A 15,691-nucleotide genomic window follows, 5' to 3' on the forward strand; every position below is an offset into this window, starting at 1 on the left:
CCATCCTTTTTCGACACGGAGGCTGTTTTAAACTCGCCTTTGAAGTCGCCTTAAGGAAGTGCTGGAAACCAACACAACCCCATATGTACGGCCTGGGCCGTGGGTGGTTTAGTGTAATTAACCCAGGGCCCCCATAACTCATTGTTGTGTTCTGATTTTCAACAACTAGTTTTGATCAGTGTAGCTTTGCCATAAATTAAATTTACCACTACACTCTGAATTTATTAATGATGGAATGATAACGCCCTGTAACGGATATGGTAATCATATAAAAGATTAAAGAAACCATCGGAGAAGTCTCTTTTGGTTATCAACTATCAACGTATTAGCTCGTGTTTAAATTATTACTCTGAAGGAAAGTCATCTCTAAAGGATTCATCTCCGTTTCACTTCACTGCTCAATTTCGTCCCTGGATTGTCCCACGGTTGGATATCGCAAGTTGACGACGAGGCAACCAGACATCAATACACCGTAGCCGTAAGTAAATGCTGTCAGTTGTGAGGCAGCTCAGTTGAATTGTAGACGGCTTGATGAACGGCAAAACCTCCTTTTCACTGGCGATTGGTGAGCGTCCGGACGGAAAGTTTACGGAAGTTATTTTTTGTTCTCAAAAGAAAATTCGATCGCGGTTCTCTTCTGGTATTACATAGAAGATCTTTTGTAGGGGTGAATTCTATACTACGACGTGCAGTTGAAGATATTTTTGATGAGTTTTATTAAGAGTGCCTCCTTTTACATATTCATCTAGTTGAGCTGGTTTGAAAATAAAAGCATCAGTGAGCATCCATCAAGCTACGGAGGGCACACAGCCCCACGCAAATTCAGTAGTGAAAATACGACGACATCAGGATCGGTCTTTGTGATTGTAGCGCCAAGCAGGGTTCAACGTAGTTGAGTTTACCAGCTTTAGCTGACCCAGCATTTTTTCGAACGAGATAATCAGAAGGATCGTTCAACCAGTATCAACATCAAGGCCATTGACCTTGGTTCATCGACCGGTTGGAACGCAAGTGAGTGAGCAGTAAATTGGTGAGTCAATTCGAAAACTTTTTAGTACGAGATCAACGGATTCTTACAGAGATTTTGTTTTCATGATCTTCATTATTCTTGGCCACCGAAACTATTATTGAAAAACGACAAACGCCTATAATTTGGCATATTGTTACCGTGTTTTACCAATTGTGTAATTTACTCCATTTTGGGGTCTTTATTGGTGCCTTTTGTTTGTATTCTTTTGTTTGAATATTAGATTGTTATTCTTTCTAACAATGGCGTTAAATGAAAGCTTGACAAAATTGAACCTGATGTGATACAGCTGGCGTTAATGACAAAGGCTTCTCAACGACGTTGGAGACGGCTGAGAAAATTATAACGACTTGGCAAATTGCCGAAACTAACGCTTAAGCTTTGGGAAGTCGGGAAAACAGTTGGGATCAAATAGCTTCTTTGAAAATGGCAGGTGCCAATGCAGTTGGAACTTCTATGAGGAAACTTGCTAGAACATATGAGCTGGCAAGGCAAGGTGGAAATTCCAGAGGTTCTGTAAAGAATCGTTTAGGATACAGACAATGGACAGTACGTCAAGGGGTTTACCAAAGACAACCAACTGATTGGGGCAGTAGCGCAACCAGGATTTGGTTCTGGGGGTAATATTTTTTGGGAAAATAGGAAGCCAGACCCCATTCTTGGCTCACTTCGGCAGTGGGGTTTTTTAAAAGCCCATATTTGGCCACAATATGCATCGTACTGATGCGCTTCTTACACCAAAGTTTCAGACAATTCTACCGAGAAAACCCCCCATGCCAAAGTGGATCAGGAAAGTGCCCAAATAGTTCTGCACCCTATGTTTCAACAAAAAAAATGGGTTGTAGAGTTTTAGTATATTTTGTTTTGAATGTGCATACTTGGTTAAATTCATTAAACAAGATTAAAATACATAACGCGTGATAATGCTCAATCAGCATTTACTTATCTGTGTTCGTTGAATATTTATCATTGCATTCGTTGTCGTATTCGATATGCAGAAGGAGAAAACATTATCTGCGTATTTTTTTTTTTAAACTGAAGAAACGATTCATATGCTCTGAAGGTCGGGAAAGTTTGCAATGTAATGAGCAAATTGAAAGATTATTTATGCTGTGGATGGGACCTTTTTCCCAATATATTTGAATGGATGACCAACTTCTGACAAAAATGCTTCAGTTATGTTTTCAGAAAAGGCAAAACAATATTATAGCCTTACAGCACTGACACATTGCCCACGGGTCGCTTTTCATATTAAAAAATCAAACTTGGAGACCTGGACCTTGGCTTCTAGTGGGCTTTTTGTAATTTGCACTGAAATTCATAAATAACACAGCGGAACAAAAATTACATTTTTGCGTGTCTCAAGGATCAAAATATGTGTCTCTAGTAGATTTGGAGTTGCAGTATCTGTTGCCGATCTCAGAAATGCTCCAGCACGTCACAATTTTTAGCTACAGGTCGCCAAAGTTGTGTAAAACACTGTTTTCATTGATATTTACTTGAAATTCAAGGTATGATTTATCGAACATTTTTGTGATCTAATCCACCAAACATGCAAAATAGGGCTTTAACTTTCATTTCGGAGATAATTTGGTTGAAATTGCAGGATTTAGATTAGTTTAAAGCGATTTTTTCAACGTGCTTGAAGTCTCCATACAAAATTGTTTGTTTCTCTTATATGGCGAAGTACTATACTTTTCTAAACCATCAAAAAATAACTTCTGAGCATCGAAAGTACTATGAACATTGTTAATATGTATTTTTATACACATAAAGTTTGTATTCTGTGGCATTTTAAACAAATAAATTGCCATACAAGCTAGCTAACTTGCATGCAAGTTGGCTGAAATAGTCAAATTTAGCATTTTCAACAACCAATATCTCAAAAACTAGACGTGCTGTGATATTTTTGAAAACGGCAATGGATTCAGCTATTCTTATTTAACTAAATAGCGGTATTTTGATGCTTGAGACAAAAACGTGTTCCGCAGTGTAAGCTTTCGCTCACTTCACATAATTTCACTCAGCATGATATTTCAAACACAAACTTTTTGTCATCGTATGTTTCGCATCGTGTGAAAAATGTCTTAACTTTCACTTTGATTTTATTTGAATACACAATTTTTAATAAATAATTTAGTTCCAAAAACAAGTTTGAATTATTGATCAATTTCGCAAAATAGTGGAATGAACAGTTTTATTTTTGTGTTTTTGTGAAATTTGGAGATTTATTATTACTCAAAAGATTGATTTTTTAAATCTGCGAATTTCCGGCTAACCTTTGTATTTCCAAGTTAGGATGTAAATTTTATTTCAATCCAAGTACTAGAAGCCGAGATCCAATCCTCCAAACTCGACCATTTTGTTTTGATAAAACGACCAACCAACAATATTTTGTTCATTACCATATTATAGTACAAGTTTGCAAATATTTTTGTTTTATTAACCTCTTCAGGGGTCTAAGAATTTAAAAAAAAACATAGAACAAGAATGTTACTGTTAAAACCATTGAATTTCAGAGTGTTAATACGAGCCTAAATTACTGATCCATAATTGTAGAATGTTAATGAACTACAGAAATATTCAAAGTAATTCTTATATTTTTTCGGATCTGGGGGGGTTTTGACCTCCAAAACCCCCCCCTTGGTTGCGCCACTGGATTGGGGTAAATCGAGGTCATTAAACACAGGCGAATGGCGGAATCCAGAACATAAAAGACTATCGCGCTTTGCCAAATTCACATGTGACTACTGTGGAATTAAGGGTCATATTACAAAACGATGCTTCAAATTGAAGAACTAGAAGAGATATGCTGTGAACATGGTGGAGGATCAGCAAGCTCCGGCAGTAGATGAGGATTTGCATGACATGATCAATAGGATGACCACCAAGGACTCGGATACCGAAGACGACGACATGGACGTAGGTGAGAGCAAGAATGAAGAATTTATGTGTAAAGTTATTTCTTTCATGAAACATGGTTGGCCTGATAGATTAAACAAACATTTCAATAACGTTTTTGCGAATCAACATGAATTGGAGATAGTAGATGAATGTTTATTGTATCAGGATCGCGTGGTCATTCCAGCGGTATTGCAACCGCATGTTCTGAATCTCTTACATGGTAACCGCGCAGGAATTGTAAAAATGAAAAGGTTAGCAAGGCAGTCCGTTTATAGGTTTGGCATAAACTCGCAGATAGAGGAATTTGTAAAGAAATGTGATGTGTGTAACAGTATGGCAACCATTTCGAAACAGAAAATTGATTCGGAATGGATTCCTACAACAAGGCCTTTCAGCAGCGTTCATGTAGACTTTTTCCATTTTTCAAGCCGCACGTTTGTATTGATTGTTGACAGTTACTCAAAGTGGGTGGAAGTAGAATGGATGATAACTGGCACTGAGTGTGGAAAAGTCCTCAAAAAATTAGTTGCATTTTTTGGCAGGTTTGGTCTTCCGGATGTGTTAGTTTCAGACGGAGGTCCTCCATTCAATTCTTTTGCTTTCACACTTTTCTTGGAAAACCAAGGGATTAAGGTGCTAAAAAGCCCTCCATACCATCCAGCAAGCAACGGTCAGGCGGAGCGGTTTGTGAGAACGGTGAAGGACGTTTTAAAAAAGTTCTTATTAGAACCTGAGCATTGCGAACTTGAATTGGAGGACCAGAACTTATTTTTAATCAATTATAGGAATAATTCATTGATGGCTGATGGGCATTTCCCATCCGAAAGAGTGTTTGCTTATCCACCTAAAACATTGATCGACTTGCTGAATCCAAAAAAAAAAAACATTATAGGAAGCTTTTACTAAAACCAGCTAAAACCTCTAATGAGGATAATCTACTGGAGGTCGTTTCCAGGACGAAACGAAAAAATCCTCTAGATGGTCTGATGGAGGGTGACCCAATAAACCCAATCATCCAGCAAAATGGTTGAAAGCAACTTACCTAAAGCAAATCTCTCAAAACTAATTCCAGGTTCTAATTGGAAACGTTGTGGCCACGGTACACAGAGAACAGATTAGGACGTCAGGAGGTTCAGACAGAGGGATGCGTCCAAACGTGGTGTTAACAAAGCAGAGGGCGACCGATGGGCCAGGCAATTGCGTTTCCGAGAGACTAAGTGATGATGTGAATAAAAACCGTAGTGATAAATATTACCAAGAAAAAAAGTTTTCTTGTAAAAGGAAAAAACCTGCCGACTGGGTGGATGAACCACCTCGGCGTTCTAAAAGAAACCGGAAAGAAAAGCGAGATGATGCATTTGTATATATTAAGTAAATGTAGCTTTCATTAAGTTCTCAAGGAATATATTCCTATCATGTTTAAAAGATTTCTGAAATTTAGTTCCAATCGATAGTTAGATTTTGTCAGATCAATTCGAATTAATGTATCAAACATCCATAAGGTGGAGGAGTCGTTGTGTTCTGATTTTGAACAACTAGTTTTGATCAGTGTAGCTTTGCCATAAATTACATTTACCACTACAATCTGAATTTATTAAATAAAAGATTAAAGAAACCATCGGAGAAGTCTCTTTTAATTATCAACTATCAACGTATTAGCTCGTGTTTAAATTATTACTCTGAAGGAAAGTCATCTCTAAAGGATGCATCTCCGTTTCACTTCGCTGATCAATATCGTCCCTGGATTGTCCCCCGGCTGGATATTGCAGTCATGTACACTCAGAAATACAAATAGTCACAGAATTACTAAAGTTTATGCATTAATGACTATTTTCTATCTGCCTCTCTTTCATTCTGCTGTGAATTTTCACACTAACTGTCATTTCGATTGGGTTGAATCTTAGCGATGCTTCAACCCAGGTGAATTGACAAATAGGAATAAAATTCCCTGCAGGATAAAAGAGAGGCAGATAGAAAATAGTCATAAATTACTAAAATTCAGTCATTTTGTGACTTCCCGTGTTTCTGAGTGTAGGTGGGTAAGGATAAGGGATGGGAATTTTTGGCGCGGGTTAGGAATCTACGATTGAGCGTCTCAGATTGTGCCTCACAACCGCTGCAGACAAATGGTCAGCTTCTCTGGGTCCATCTTGATTAATTCAGCTTCAATACCATTCTTATCAACAGGATTTCTGGATTTCTGGAGCTGTAGATGGCATGCTTAACCTTCTTGAAAATTAGGCAGGTTTGTTTCTTTCGTCCGTAATACTGTCATAAACATTTATTCCGTTGCTTTGACTTTCATTGCCTGCGCTCTCAGCACCATTCAGGTGTTCATAGAACTGCTGCTTCTACCTTTCTATGACCTCCATCCGTCCACTAAGAAGCTTCAATCCTTATCCCTGCACATCTCAACTCACGGCACGAAGCCTTTCGTCTTGTGTTCACTAATTTTTCTTAAAGTTTCCATTTGAAATCATTAGGGAAAAAAATAAATTATGGAAAATTCACTCATAAACATTTATTGTTGAAAACATATTAGTGAGACAGAGATGTGCTGTCTATCTCTAAATAACTACATTCTTAATTTTATGTCCTTTATTATTTTGACTGCAAACCTGTACTTCTATGAATTCCCAATGTGCGGCACTTGAGCTACATACAGCACTTCTGTCTGGCGATGTAGTCATCGTCATCGTCGTCGTCCCCATCGGTCTCCAGTATACAGTTTGTTGCAGTTCCTTGGTGGCCGTTTCACCCTTATGTTTGCAGCTCTACACACAAAAGACGAAGGATGGCACTTTGGGCCGTATAGTTGAGGTAGGATGCAGGCAGGGAGACGCTATTATAGTTGATTCTTTGCTTGGTGAAGCTCTAGCAGCCGGTAGAAGCACTTTCGCAGGCAAGTCAAGCAAGTCACAGATGAAGAACCCGTTCCTAGAGGCGGACTTCCAAGGGCAAGGACATATCAAACATGCGCAGTAGATGCGTCTGAGGGTATTCATCTTGCACATTTTCCTATATATTTTTACCATCGCCGGTCGCGATCGTGGCCACCGAGGAAGTGCAGTGGAAAGTGGTGGCGGAGGTTTTTTTTCCCTGAATCGTCTCCTTCCCTTCTGGAGACTTTTGCTATTTTGTGTGTTGAGAGTTTCATGACGATGATGGCTGGCTGGTGCAATTTGCTCACACCCAAAGACGACCTACTCTCGGTTCGGTTATGTGGCAAATGTGGAGGGTGCTTCGTGGATATCTCCAGTGCCACGGCGGCGATGGTTTCGAAACAATAGGGAATCTCTTATTATCGCGCCGTGAACCCGAATGGGTATATTGAACAATTTGAATGTAAATAATACATTTTTTGTTTTTAAGATACATATAAACTTCGATTTATGAAGTCTTTTTACGTTAATTCAATTTATTCAGCTTGTTTACAAAGTTCGTCAATTCAAGTTCAAGACGGTTTAATAGAAAAAAATTGAATTGGACTGATAATATAAAATTGTTATAATTTTTGACATCATATTGGTAGATGGAGATCTATTGTTGCCTTAAATCTGTTACTGTCTTCAACTCGGGTTCCGATGCTTTGTTTGGGCCAGGCGAGACAGTATAAATGCACAGTGTTTGCCTCATACAATATGAGTCGGACAGACTGATTGGGTGGTGGATGGCTTCGCCTTGCTATGCGCTCAATTTGTGAGCGCGAATCTCTGCTCTGCTTTCGACAAAGCACGACAAGTAGATATAGGTATCCTTCGATCCGTTTTCCAACGTGGATGACGTGGCGAGCAAGGTTCAAATGTCGTTGATTCTTGGTCTTATGTGGACAAATTTCGCCGATGCGGAACGTACTAATATGGGGTCAAAATGTTTTCGTTGCTTTTAGTCCGGCGCTGGTCCGATGGGGAGAGGTTATCGTAGTGCGATGCTGGGCACGAGAAAGGATCTTCTATGCATTTTCTTTTTGAGACGATTTTTCGTTTCCGAACGTTGAGTGGACCATCATGTGGAAACAGGGTTTACAAACCGAAGTAGTACTTGTTCTGTAATCAAGCATTATGCTGAAGAAGTCGTTTCCAATCGATCAGCATAGAGTGCTTGTCACATGATATAAGAATTCAGAAATGGTCAATTGACAAAGAAAGCTTTCAGTTAACAACTGTGGAAGTGGTCATAAGAACACTAAGCTTGGAAGCAGGATTTCCAGTTTTGAATATACGCCAGAAATAAGAAGATGAAGTGTTCTCGGGTTATCTTCAGATATCTTTAGTCGTTATCAAGATTTATGGAAATTTTTAAAGTTGACTTCGGGAATCGACAATGGACCTGCTCTCGGACCTGCTTCATACTTTACGACAGACGACTTGTTGTCATTGGCGTAGGAACAGGGGGGGCAAGGGGGCCAGTCCCCCCCCCCAGAGTCATTCAGGCCCCCTCCAGAATTTTGGATGATAATATATATAAAAATGAAAAAAATATGATTTACATAATTATAAAGTTAAGAAAAATCTTCTGAATCAATTGACAAATATTTTTCAGCATTTACGTTCTTTTATTCTGTTAAACAGTAGTGGGAAAAACTCGCTTGTCGTACACAGCATCAGTGTGACGGTTCTGTCACCGTGCGACCATCGAAAGATTAATGGTCGGCTGTCGCCCGACAATTCTGTACTAAAGACTGTCAGTATCCAGGAAATGCGGTTCCTTAAATTCGAATTTTTGGTATTCTTCTAATTCTAATTCAAATGTTTTAGCATAGAGCAGCATATTAACTGCAATATGATTTCCTATGTTCTTGGAGGGTGCCCTGAATAATTACTACTTGGAGGGTCCATACAATCGTACCTGCCACACGATATACACATGCAAAAATGGTCAATCGGCATAGAGATCTCTCAGTTAATAACTGTGGAAGTGTTCATAAGAACACTAACCTGAGAAGCAGGCTTTGTCCCATTGGGGACGTAACGCCAGAAAGAAGAAGAAGAAGGGTCCATACAATAAATACAACTCGTATAAAATTAATACAACTCGACAAAATTAATAGATATTGAAGCTGTCGGCAAACAAATAAATAGGCAAAATTACTAAAGGAACTTCTTAGACATGATATAGATGGAATTATTGACGAAAACCAAGGCCTTATTCATAACACATCTCTTCAAGGAATTCCAACTTGGTTAAGGCTTCTAAGAAAAGTTAAGAAAATTGGACATAGTTTTTTATTCCAAAACATATTCTTTCTTTGTTTTCGCTTCAATTTATTTCAAATAATTCCTTAAATTGAATTTAAATCGCTTAAGTTCTAAACTACGTTTTACCTAGATAAAAAAGTGCAGTCTCTAGAATTTTAATTTGATCAAATTCTTTAAGGTATATCAAAGAGTCTTTAAACCTTTTGCTACAAATCTCTTAGAATCTCTTAGAAATTATCAAATAATGTTGTGAGATTTGTACATGTTCTAGTTGATCCCGAAATGAGTTCCCGGATTCAACTAAAAAAATACTTAACTTTTCAAAAGTTCAAACTTTGTCTTAGCAATTTTTCCAAAAAAAAAAAAAACTTTGATTCTGTCAAATTCCTTTATAAAGTTTTACCAAAAAAGTTATTGAAAACTTTATCGCGAAGTTCATCAAAAGTTCTTAAGAAATATTTTCAAAATACATCGTAAATTGCGTGACTAATTCTCCTTTGCTTTTTTTCTGTAATTTTTTTCTTTAAATCCCTGCATTATATAGAAATTATCATCAAAAAGTATTTTTGGAATGCCTTTCGGCTTCGAATCTTCACAGAAAATTTATTGACAACTCCCAGGAATACTTTTGCTCTCGAAATTAGTATAGCGGTAAAGTAAATCTGTGGAGAAACATTTAGAATAACAACTGGGCAGGGATTAATTTAACAAATTCATTTAGAAGTTTATAAAGATCTTCCATAAAACTTTACTTTAGAAATACTTTTATAAATTCTGCAAAAAATCCATATTCTGGAATTGAATTTGGTTTAATTGTAAGACAGGCTTTTTGACGGAATTGTGTATCCAGAAGTCGAAGAAGGGATTCTGCTAGATTTCAAAAATATTTTCTAAAGAAGATTCTGATGGAGCTCATAGAGAAATTTATTTTTTAATTCATTAGAGAGATTTCAATTATCCTGTAATTATTCATCTCCAGAAAAAAGAATATAGATAATCACTTATCTCTGGTTGTTTCGTTATCCATCTTGTTTCTATCTGCTTGAACATTTTGTTGTTTCTCCTTATTTGGCATGACGCTTTCTCGAGAAACTTCGTTCAAAATATCATTCTCTAAAAGCAACATTTTAAGAATCCAAAGGAAAAAAAAATAATTCTAGGAGTTTTGAATAAAATCAGGATTCTTATAAGTACACCCCCGTGCATAATTTTGGTTCACCCCCTTAAAAACATACATATTCAGTCCATATCTCTGTGAGTACACGTCCAAATGAAACTCTCTAAGCCGCATTCAAAAAGCAAAGAGTTATTCTTACTTCGTATGTACTTTTCCAAAAACATTTTTTAAATTTTGTATATTAAATTTTTATTTAAAGTTGTGATATTTAAAAAAACATTTGAAAAACATAGCTAATTTCCTCAGCATTGGACCGACCAAAATTTTAAAACAAGGTATCATCAGAATCGTAATCTTATATTCTTTGAAGAGCACTCACAAATTTTTGGCGGAAAAATCTAAAAACTATTGAAAATCAATTAAACAGTCAGTCAAGTCAAGTGCAAAAGTTTGGGCTTACCCCGCAGTATGGTGTATCGTGCAAAAGTTTGGGTTCATCTGAACTTACATAAAACACGAAAAATCTGTGAAATCTCAAATCAATCATGCACGCGCCATTATTTACACTCGAAAAAGCTTTTAACTATTAAAATCTGTCGAAAAATGGCAGAGATATTGACAAAAATGATGTACGTGCGGCTCAGGTGAACCCAAACTTTTGCTTTGGGTTCATTGATTTGGAATACTTTTCAAATTTTTCCGCCAAAATTTCGTGGGGTCTCTCCAAAGCATATAAAATTACGATTCTAACGACACTTTGATTTAAAATTTTGGTCGATCCAATGCTGAGGAAATTAGAAATACATTTTCAATGTGTGTTTTGAAAAATGTCACACATTTAAGAAAAATTTTAGTATACAAAATTAAAAAAATGTTTTTGGAAAAATACATACGAAGTAAGAATATTTCTTTGCCTTTCGGATGCAGCTTAGAGGGTTTCAATTGAACGTGTAATCACAGAGACATGGACAGAACACTTTTGTATGTTTTTGAGGGGGTGAACCCAAATTTTTGAACGGAAGTGTATGTTTCCAGACTTTTGAATATCCTTCAGGATTTCTTCAACGAATTTCCTAAGTAATGCAAAAAAAATCCTGTAAGTTTGAAATCGTGAATTTTATCATAAGACATTTTTGGTAATGTTCTCCAAAAATACTTCCAATATTTTCACGTTAAACTACTACAGTTCTACCACAAAAGTTAAAAATATTTTCTCAAAAAAGTTTGTTTGGATTTCCTGCAAATATAAAAATAATAGTTTTTAGATTAATCAGTTCGCCATACTACCATGAAGTTTCGGAGTTCATGCAAAATATTTTCTAACATGTTAGATACATACACCTTCAGTAAAAATTCCATCCGTTTGAGCATCATTGCCCATTATAAAAGACGATAAAATGAACAAGATGTTTTGTAGTTCATCCTACAAAAAAAAAACACCAAAGCTTTTTCTGATAGGTATATCGTCAGGGATTTCGTCGAAAAGTATCAAATTTCTACGGTTAACTCATGAAATTCCTGACAAGAATTCAGTATTTCTTCCAAATTCAACTTGAACTTCAATAAAAAATAGAAGTCAATGAAAATATTCGTAGAGTAATTTGTAAGGATTTCCCTTTAAAACTATTGAGTTCTCTTTTGGAGAAGTTTTTGAGCCAAATATAAAAGTGGATGGATTTAAGATATTCTTTATAGAAGAATCCTTGAATTAATATTTGGAGAAAAAATATGAAGTAATTTTTGAAACCTGAAAATATGCCTTACGGAATTCCTGGAAAATATTTTTTGAGATGTTAAAAAATGAATTTAAAAAATTCTTTTGTAAATCTGTAAAAAAAAGGTATTTTAAAAATACTCAGAAGAATCGACAATGCTGTTTAAAGTAGAAAACCTGTGGAAAATGCTTGGGTGGATCTCTGGTGAATTTTTCGGAATGATAGACGACATCCCAGGGGAAGCAATACTTTAATTCTCTAAAGAAGTCGCTAAACAAATTTCCCGGGAAATTTATGAGTACTTTTACGGAAAATTTTATGAAACAATAGCTGAAAGTATGTCGCTAAAACATTGAAATGATTTAATAAATAAAAAAAAAATAGGTAGGCGTGATTTAAGAAATTTTTTAATTTTGCAGAAAGGTCGGCGAGAGAGAATTTCGAAGGAATTCGGTGATCAATATCAAATTGATTTCCAGACAAATCTTAAGAACCACTGATGAGCAATCATAAGAAAAACAGAAATGCAGATAAATTTGTGGAAAACTTCTCTGACAAATCACTAAGAAAATTTTACCAATTTAATCTCATGAAAATCTGGTAGAATATTATAATCTTGAATGAATCATCCAATGAATGAAGACAGTTTTGGTAGTATTTCTTGTTCTATTTCTTGGAGAAATCCTCAATAAATTCAGAAAATCCTTAACAAATTATTAATCAACAACTGTGTTTACAACTTACAATTAAAATGTATGTGTAATAAGTACGTAGTTTACCTTCATGGAGAATTGTTGAAAATTCGGAATTCTTCAAGAGATTCTGTTGAGCAATTTGATACAGATCCTTCGAAAAATGTTATGGTGAGATTAGAAAGCCTGAAGAAACTCCAAGAAAAAATCGGTTAAATAATAACTTTTAATCCCATAAATGATTTTCCGTGGGAGTCCCAGCAGGAATTCAATGAAAACTGGTAAACGAGTTCTTGGGGAATGTACTGGAAATAATTCATAAAGAGATCCCCGATACCTGAAAACTACGAAATTTGTGAAAATCATGATTACTACGAGCGACATAACTTCGGTAAATCAACAAATTTGCTAGGCCCCCCTAGGCCCCCTCCAGAAAAAAATCCTAGCTACGCCAATGCTTGTTGTTGTGGACACTAAGTTCCAAAGCATCATCTACTCATCAATGTCAAGGCCACTTAAGATACTGTGAAGAGTCGGAAAACATGTCAGATTTATTAAGGCTATTTTACAAAATTCTCATTCGAATCCTCTCGGAATCTTGTCTGGATTCTCATCAGAATCTTCTCCGGATTCTTGACAGTATTCTCCCAGGATTCTTATCAGAAACTTCGTCAGATTGTCATTAGAATACTATCAGGATTCCCACATAATCTTCTCAGGGTTGTCATCAAAATCCTTTAAGAATTCTCAACAGCATTCTCTCCCGATTACCATCAGAATCCTATCAAGATTCTCATCGACATTCTCTCGGAGTACTCTTTGAAATCCTCTCAAGATTCTCAGCAAAATGCTCTCAAGATTTCCATCAGAATCATCTGGGAATCTTCTCTGGATTTTCATAAGAATCTTCTCAGAATCCTCTCACGATTTTCATCAGAATCTGCTCGGGACTTGATAATATTCTCTCAAGATATCAGGATTCTTACAGAACCCTGGAGAAGAGGGTTGTCATCAAAATCCTATAAGGTTTCTCATCAGCATTCTTTCACGATTCTCATCAGAAACCTGTCAAGATTCTCATCAGAATCTTTTCGTAAGGGGCCGTCCATAAATGACGTAGCATTTTTTTCACTGATTTTTTACACCACCTCCCCCCTCGTAGCATTTCGTCACAAATGCTGATACCCCCCCTTGGATAATACGTAGAATATCAAGCAACCCCCCCACCCACTACATTTTTTTTATTTGTTTTCCTTAGCAATTGGGTTAAAACAAAAAATTGGATTTCAAAAGTTCAATACAGATTTTGATATTAATTACTGACTGAAACGTAAGGATAATCTAACGAATAAATGTTTGATTTGCAGTAGCGCTCAAAAGTAGTTTGGAAAACAGTTTTAAATGAACTTTCCTGTTTAAGTTGTTGGCTAAATTGTATTACTTTTGCTGTTGTTACCATGAAAAATTAGTTTACAGCTGAAAATATATAAAAAAGGAAAAATCTTTGATTTGATTGATGAAGCTAACAGTAACGAGTTAGGGTACAATAGATTTTATAATATATTGAAAAGAAATTTAGTTATTTTAGAGAATCGTTTTTTAATTATTCGTTGTTAGGAAATAGATTTCAATGAAAATGATCAAGATAAGATATATTTAATTTGAAATGTATATTTGTCATTTTCATCAAAATTCAAATCCATTTAGCAATCAGGTGCCAGATGTAGAAAAGATTACACTTGTAGTATTTGAAATGTTCAGAAAATCTAGCGATTATTGTACAAGTTATTTAACTTTATTGATACTTCAGCTTAACTTCATTATCGTTCCCCATACTAAAATAGTCTTACACAAACTATAACGAAACAAATAAATACTGAAAATAATCTTTCTTCAAATTACCGAGTTATTAAGAAAATTGAATGATAGAACAATGTCGATAACACTCGAATCTGTTGTACAGACTTTTCCATCAAGTTTTATTCAGGCTATTCCATCAAGAGCATTGATATATCAAAACAAATCGATGAGTTGATTGGGTGGAGATCTTCTGCAACATTGAGAGCATAATTCACGGAATGAATATCTTGTTTTAATATAATATTTGCCAAAACGAACACATGTTTTTTAAAGAAATATGCTCGAACAGAAAATATGAATAAAACTAAAACAGTATTTTCCAAGTCGTTAAAGCCATGATTTTTAATTAATTTATCTATATATAAATTTATTTATTTATAAATAAATTTATTATTACATGAATATAATTTTCACATAATTATTTAAAGCATCGAAAAATCTGTTTGATCGCACTACAGAAAATCTAAAATTTCTTACATTTTTTCCAATCTTGTCATATGAATGTTTCGAAGCTGAATCATCACTTTAGAACCCAACTTTATTAGTCAAACAATGAAAAAAGAAGTTTGATAAAAAAATAATTGTATGACATTTTTTCAGCGCCTCTTATTTTACCGACGTGATTCAAAATGCTACGTCCACTAGCTAGGACCCCTCCCTCCCCCTCGTCACACATCGTCACAAATACGTGAAGCCCCCCCCCTCCCCCCTAAAAAGCTACGTCATTTATGGACGACCCCTAATATCCACAGTGTTTTCCGTATCATTAGAATCCTCTCGGAATTCCCATCGAAATCTTGAGATTCTTAGAAATATCCAATCTAGATTCTCATCAGAACCAGCTCGGGAATCCAATCATCACATAACACGGTTTCAGAAAACCTAATATTTTGGAGGTGGTGCTGAGGCATTTTAAATATATAAGGACCATTTTGGGTTTTGTGAAATAGCCCCGATATATAACTTTGGAAATGCAACTCATCTTTTAAGAAGAAAACCTCTGGGGATTGTCATCATAATCCTATCACGATACTCATCAGAGCCCTCTTAAGTTTGGCATCAGAAACCTTTCATGGTTCTCATCAGCATTCTCTCTGGATCATCATCAAAATTTTCTCAAGATTCTCATCTAAATGCTCTCAAGATTCTCGTCAGGATCTTCTCGGAATCTTCTCTGG

This window comes from Aedes aegypti, chromosome 3 (genome assembly GCF_002204515.2).
Source record: "Aedes aegypti strain LVP_AGWG chromosome 3, AaegL5.0 Primary Assembly, whole genome shotgun sequence".
In the NCBI taxonomy this organism is placed as follows: Eukaryota; Metazoa; Arthropoda; class Insecta; order Diptera; family Culicidae; genus Aedes; species Aedes aegypti.